General features: G+C 42.6%; 1 protein-coding gene across 1 annotated transcript in view; it reads left to right on the top strand.

Annotated features, from left to right (window-relative positions):
* LOC143022266 (uncharacterized) overlaps nucleotides 1–7,468 on the top strand; it is a 72,257-nt gene that overhangs the window by 6,588 nt on the left and 58,201 nt on the right. The gene's annotated exons all lie outside the window — the stretch shown is intronic.

Here is a 7,468-nt window from a genome sequence, read left to right as displayed (position 1 = left end):
TAAAGTTAAAAAAGAAGAGAAACCCACGATGATGATATATCTCAGGAAATACATGGTTCCACCTACTTTAAAATGATACGCCTATTCCTATGGTTGGCAGCAAATGCATCGATAATTAATCCTATCCCTGTCTAACATCTTTGCTCTTTGGGAATTGATGTTTAATTAATACTCCAAGATTACTGGTACGTTTGTCACCACTCCTGTTACATAAGCAGGTTTTCAGTTGCTTTAGGCACGAAAAGCTTCTTTCACATGATGTTGAGTTAACTGGAAGAGTAACACTAATACGCACTAGCTTATACAAATCTATGAATGTATCTTTGTACGGTTGGAGCATGATGGCAAGTTGCATAGGTGTGTCCACTTCCATTCCCTGCTCCTGCTTTCTGGCAATCAACTTTCTTAGTTGGTGCAGCTCTACGGATAGATCTTTGTCCACCCCGTAATTTGCAGCCATTCCTGGTAGTTTTTCCTTTTTCAAAAAGGTTGGATGATTGGGGTTGAGGGCAGATACTCATGCCCTCAACATGACATGTCAGATACTCATGCCCTGACATGCATTGCCGGAAAACCTTCTTCTCAACTCACAGAGAAACTTGTCTACTACGGAGTAGTAAATCCGTCTCTTAATAATATCGGAGTCATTCGAATCATCATCTTGTCCTATGCCGGATGTTATGACAAATTCATCCAAGTACCGTGGGGCTGCCCTTTGCCTCTGACGCGCAAGTTGTCTGCGAATCCCAACAGTCTGGCACAATTCTTCAGCATGATTTCATAGTTGCTCCCAGCTCTCTTTGTTTCTCATCTCTGTGAGACTAGACATCACCGCTTCAACCAAATCAACTGCTGAGGCAAGCTGAAGATCGGGGGACTGGAGTTAATCTGACAAGGTTTTCGTCAGATGCAGCAAACTCTCCATGAACACCAGATTCGTCACAAAATGGTGATCCAGAAGGACAGTGAGTGACATTGCTCCACTGGCCCTGTCCACATTTTCCCCTTCCATTAGATGTTTTAGGGTTGCAACGATGGCAGGCAAGGTCCTCTTAACAGCTTGGCAGATTGAGTGTTGACATGCCCATCTGGTGTCCGATAACCGTTTGAGTTCTATATGTGGTCTTTCTGGGTTCAGCACCTTTTAGAATTTTAGAAATTCCTGATACACCACCGACGAGGAGAAAAAGTTGTAAAGTGATTGGATTGTGACGAAAAACTCAGAGATTTACCTTATATTGTTTACACAATCAACTAAAACGAGGTTTAGCCTATGAGCATAGCAGTGGATATATACAGCCTGTGAAACATCTCTTCTGAATCTTTCTTGGACACCCTTGGTGCAACCCGACATAACTGCCGCTCGATCATAGCACTGACCGACACAGGTACTGTGGTCACTTTTACATTTGGCTAAAGTTTCTTTTATCTTCTGGAGTAACGATTCTGCATCAAGGCCTTCAGCCGGTGTGAAATCCAAGAATTTTTCATGAAGCTCCTGATTATGGAGATACCTCACAACAATAGAGATCTGCTCCTTCGCTATATCCTTCGTTTCGTCCACCATGATGGTAAAGTGCTCTGCTTGTTTCACCTCATCACTTATCTCCTTTCTGATCATACCTGCCATTATTTCAAATAATTCATTCTGTTATCAGAATGGGGAGGGGGTTAATGGTAGGGCTAGCGCTGATGGCTGACAATTTTTTAGCCCTGGCCATTAAAAATTCCACTTAATAAAATTATCTTAAGGAGTGTTTTAAATGTTCAATTTGCTCATTTCAGTTGGGGGGGCTGGCCACTTTTTTGGGGAGGCTAAAGCCACCCCAAGTCACCCCTTGGCGCCGCCACTGTATATGGAGCGTTCTTAAATCGAGGGAGGAGTGTAATCACCTTCCTAATCTTTCTGTTATCGTTGTTTACCACTATCTCTGTATCGAGATAATGGGAGTAAGCATCACAATTTATCCCGGTAGATGGCTCCACTATACCATCAGTCGTAGTAAACACACAATGGCGTCCTATGAAAATTGGACAGTTAAGTGTTTAAAAGTTGAATTGGCAACAAGAGGAGCACTTGTCCCAGGGAGGAAAGAGAACTTGATAGAAAAGTAAGATATCGTACTTTCAACACGATTTCAAGTAACAATAGTCCTTTGTTATTGTGTAAATAGCCATTTTATTGGTCGGAGTTTTCACCTTAACGTCTAACGAAGCAAACAAATCTTGTACTCTAATACCACGGTCTGCCATAATACTGTCCCCAGATTCAAACATATGTCCTTGTATTAAACAATATCTTTCGATTATCTGTCTGTCAGATGAGCTGCCACTGTAGTTATCACTCACATAAGAAATTAGTCCACCTGGAGTGCAGCCGATCATTGTCTTCAAAGTGTTGCGATTTTTATAGACTTACATGGACGAATTTCTGGAAGAGGCCCTAATGGGCCTGTGGCTTCAGTTGCACTTTGTGCATTAACATTACTGGGTTTTTGAATCGGCACCTCTGTTGCATCCAAAATTACTCTTGTTGATGGAAATTGTTTTTTGAAGTTCACTAACATTAAGTCCTGCACTGTATTTCTTTCTGGCCAAAAATCGATTTCTTGGAGTTGGAAGAACATAAAATTAATCCATACATTTACAACTTTTGACGCTTAAGTTTGACTGATTCTGAACAAAATAGATATTTCAATATCATCTTTGGCCTGTCTCAACTTGATTATATTTAAAAACAACTGATCTTCTGCTAATAATAAATCATAGTGATAGTCCATTCCATCAAGATTATTGACAGCTGGACCAAGCACAGAGAATATTAAGGAAAAATGTGCAAAGTCATTAAATCCTATATAATACTGAATGGCCTTATTGTTATTTTTAAACCGGAAGATAGAGAATCTAGCATTCATAGAATTTAGTATCTCACACTGGATACCGTGGTCCTGGACCGATTTCTCTCCGTCAGCGTCACTTTGTAGAATCTCATTTTCCCTTTCAGCTGACACTACTTCCTCGTTGCCAACATCTTGAATATCTGGTTCATTTTGATAAAAAAAACGTCTCCTCTTAGCTACCCTTTCTGTTCTTTCTGCATTTAGTGTTGAGGTGAACGTGGATGGTATTGTATCAAAATCAAAAATAGATGGAACCGCACCAGGTTTCAGCCTCTTACGAGAACCTGAAATTAAACCAAAGAAAAAATTAGTTCTTTGATTATCTTAGGAAGCAATAGAGTAAGGTTAGGGTAAGTGGTAAGGTCAGGGTTTGAGTTTGGGGGTCATAAAAGAACTTTGAAAAAAAAAATAGTTCTATTAATTTTTTACGTAAGTGACATCACAATGAAAGTGTGTTAGAAAAAATCCTACGTAACTGTAGACATATCCTAGTTTAGATAGTAAACCTTTAAAATCATAATTACCTTCCTGAGAATATATACAATGACAGGTACATGGGTTATAAAATGATAGCTGCTCCCCATAACAAAATTCTTACTACTACACACACTTGACATGATGACACAGCATGGGGAACGGGTTATCTTGCTGAATTGTTAAAAAAGAATAGTGCCTGTTATTTTTCTTTATATATAAATGACAACAAAGTTGAATATCACTTACCTAAAAGACCAGCAGTCATGTAGTCATATACTGTAAAATGTTTTTCACAGACAACACTGTATTTCCTTGGAATCCATGGCTTATGTGTACCTAGTTCAAGGAGTTTTATCGCAATTCTCCACTTCATATTCATCTTCTCATCTGACGGAAACTTGTGTCCATCCTTATGTGCTGAACACAGTGGAACAGAGCAATGCTGCAGCATTTTAAAGTTGGTTTTATCATGTTTGGAAACAAGACTGTAAAACAGGAAGTGAACTTCACGACTCATCACACAGTGCTGCCATCTGGTGAGGTAATGCGTGCTTACTCCCATTCATCCATACGTGGTTCAATACGGTCTTGGACAACGCGTTGGATTCGTGATCGACAACAACTGTACTCCCAGATAAGAACTCATATATGACCGATCTATGGGTAATGCTGTGACTTTAAACGCCCATGAGAGTTGAAGTTACGGCTTGCAGTGCAGCGACACTGAAATTATTTCAGTCTTGGGCGGGATTCGAATTCGGACCAACAGAGTAGCGATTGCGAACGTTACCACTGCCCCGTTGGGCAATAAAAGTTTTACATCTAATTTCTCATTGTTTGCTATAGAACTAGTTTCAGAATAATTGGAATTGCATCAAAAGCTAATAGACAACTGCATTTTCGTTTTGAAATGCTCTGGTCGGATGCTCTTGATACGGTTTCCTCCATTTTCTATTTCAACCTTGTAAATAGTACTTTATCAAATAACTTTTGTTGAGTCTAAGGGGTTAAGGAGGTGATGGTATAACTAGTACTGTTCTACTGTTCATAATCATAGTATACACTTATCAAACCTGTGGTTGATGTTATGAACCGTCATTTATCAGCGCTTCTGACCCTGTGGATAATCTCGCGCAACCGCCATACGCTATGATTTTTTGCAATGGTTTAGTTTGTCGTGGGTAATTCTTCAATAGTAAGTTCCAGGATCATGAATCTTGGATAGTCCAAATCAGGTTCCATTTTGTCTCGGCATGGGTCAAGATGGTGACTGGCATCACTGGGTAAGTCTGGGATTGCAATATCTCTTCATGGGATCGGGGTTGTAGTCATTCAGTGTTTGGGCTTCTCCATAACACCGACAGCGGCAATTATTACCCTATGTGGTGAGTGCAGGCAATTGCTCCGGGATCACCATTGTTGACTGTTCTCGCGTTGGGTGGGGCAAGGGAGCTCTTCGCTCTGTTCACAGACAAGTGTTGCAGGGAGGGACGTGGATGTAGTTCTGGGAAGGCCGTTGCTCCCTCCATAACTATCATCCATGACGTATTTAGGTGACTTTGCTGGGGGTCAATCACCATCCAGGTTAAGTTTAGGAAGGCTATGTTTTGGGTACATTTTCTAGCCCTTTCCCCGAGTGGAGTAGAGAGGATCCTGAATAGGGCTGCTCAGTCATGTGAGCTACTTCTGAACTGTGTTGCTCCCTAGCCCCACCACAGGGCGACCACTGAGCCTACACAACCTGTCGTGTGGGAGAGAATATTAACAGTGATTGAGAACAGTGTCAGTCCTAACCATTCCCTTACTCTCAGCATCAACTCCAGGATGGGAGTCTAACATGAGAGCACCACTTAGAGAAGGTTTTTCCCTCAACCTGCTTCTGAATCCCGATTTGATATCTTGCCTGCCTCTTGGGTGGAAGACGAATCGAAGAGGGTTGCAACACCTCGAAACGGGATTCATACCAGGTATGGAAAACCAAACCCTTGATTATCAAACCTGAAGGGCCACTCACCTCCCCAGAATCTGCCACTGTGCGTGCGTGCATGTGTACAATTACCTAATTGCAGTACATAGGTAAAGAACAACGGTTGTCACGTCCTATTTCTTACTCTCATGTATATGTGTATGAACATTTTTAGAAGCTCCGCCGTGGGATACGAACCCTGACCCGTGCGTCGAAAATCACGGGGCCAAGACGTTAGCAACTATGCTACGGTGATGGTACAAAAGGACTGTACTAGTCCCCGACCACGCTTCACGTAACATTGAAGATCTAATCTCAATTTCATCTAATCCCGTATTAGGCGAGCCTTCCGACAAGTTGTGTATGTTTCTTAAGACAGATTGAACATTTTTAGAAGCTCCGCCGTGGGATACGAACCCTGACCCGTGCGTCGAAAATCACGGGGCCAAGACGTTAGCAACTATGCTACGGTGATGGTACAAAAGGACTGTACTAGTCCCCGACCACGCTTCACGTAACATTGAAGATCTAATCTCAATTTCATCTAATCCCGTATTAGGCGAGCCTTCCGACAAGTTGTGTATGTTTCTTAAGACAGATTGAACATTTTTAGAAGCTCCGCCGTGGGATACGAACCCTGACCCGTGCGTCGAAAATCACGGGGCCAAGACGTTAGCAACTATGCTACGGTGATGGTACAAAAGGACTGTACTAGTCCCCGACCACGCTTCACGTAACATTGAAGATCTAATCTCAATTTCATCTAATCCCGTATTAGGCGAGCCTTCCGACAAGTTGTGTATGTTTCTTAAGACAGATTGAACATTTTTAGAAGCTCCGCCGTGGGATACGAACCCTGACCCGTGCGTCGAAAATCACGGGGCCAAGACGTTAGCAACTATGCTACGGTGATGGTACAAAAGGACTGTACTAGTCCCCGACCACGCTTCACGTAACATTGAAGATCTAATCTCAATTTCATCTAATCCCGTATTAGGCGAGCCTTCCGACAAGTTGTGTATGTTTCTTAAGACAGATTGAACATTTTTAGAAGCTCCGCCGTGGGATACGAACCCTGACCCGTGCGTCGAAAATCACGGGGCCAAGACGTTAGCAACTATGCTACGGTGATGGTACAAAAGGACTGTACTAGTCCCCGACCACGCTTCACGTAACATTGAAGATCTAATCTCAATTTCATCTAATCCCGTATTAGGCGAGCCTTCCGACAAGTTGTGTATGTTTCTTAAGACAGATTGAACATTTTTAGAAGCTCCGCCGTGGGATACGAACCCTGACCCGTGCGTCGAAAATCACGGGGCCAAGACGTTAGCAACTATGCTACGGTGATGGTACAAAAGGACTGTACTAGTCCCCGACCACGCTTCACGTAACATTGAAGATCTAATCTCAATTTCATCTAATCCCGTATTAGGCGAGCCTTCCGACAAGTTGTGTATGTTTCTTAAGACAGATTGAACATTTTTAGAAGCTCCGCCGTGGGATACGAACCCTGACCCGTGCGTCGAAAATCACGGGGCCAAGACGTTAGCAACTATGCTACGGTGATGGTACAAAAGGACTGTACTAGTCCCCGACCACGCTTCACGTAACATTGAAGATCTAATCTCAATTTCATCTAATCCCGTATTAGATGAAATTGAGATTAGATCTTCAATGTTACGTGAAGCGTGGTCGGGGACTAGTACAGTCCTTTTGTACCATCACCGTAGCATAGTTGCTAACGTCTTGGCCCCGTGATTTTCGACGCACGGGTCAGGGTTCGTATCCCACGGCGGAGCTTCTAAAAATGTTCAATCTGTCTTAAGAAACATACACAACTTGTCGGAAGGCTCGCCTAATACGGGATTAGATGAAATTGAGATTAGATCTTCAATGTTACGTGAAGCGTGGTCGGGGACTAGTACAGTCCTTTTGTACCATCACCGTAGCATAGTTGCTAACGTCTTGGCCCCGTGATTTTCGACGCACGGGTCAGGGTTCGTATCCCACGGCGGAGCTTCTAAAAATGTTCAATCTGTCTTAAGAAACATACACAACTTGTCGGAAGGCTCGCCTAATACGGGATTAGATGAAATTGAGATTAGATCTTCAATGTTACGTG

This window comes from Oratosquilla oratoria, chromosome 44 (assembly GCF_046742065.1).
Source record: "Oratosquilla oratoria isolate Oo_2021 chromosome 44, ASM4674206v1, whole genome shotgun sequence".
Taxonomy (NCBI): Eukaryota; Metazoa; Arthropoda; class Malacostraca; order Stomatopoda; family Squillidae; genus Oratosquilla; species Oratosquilla oratoria.
This window is presented reverse-complemented; position numbering and strand designations above follow the sequence as displayed.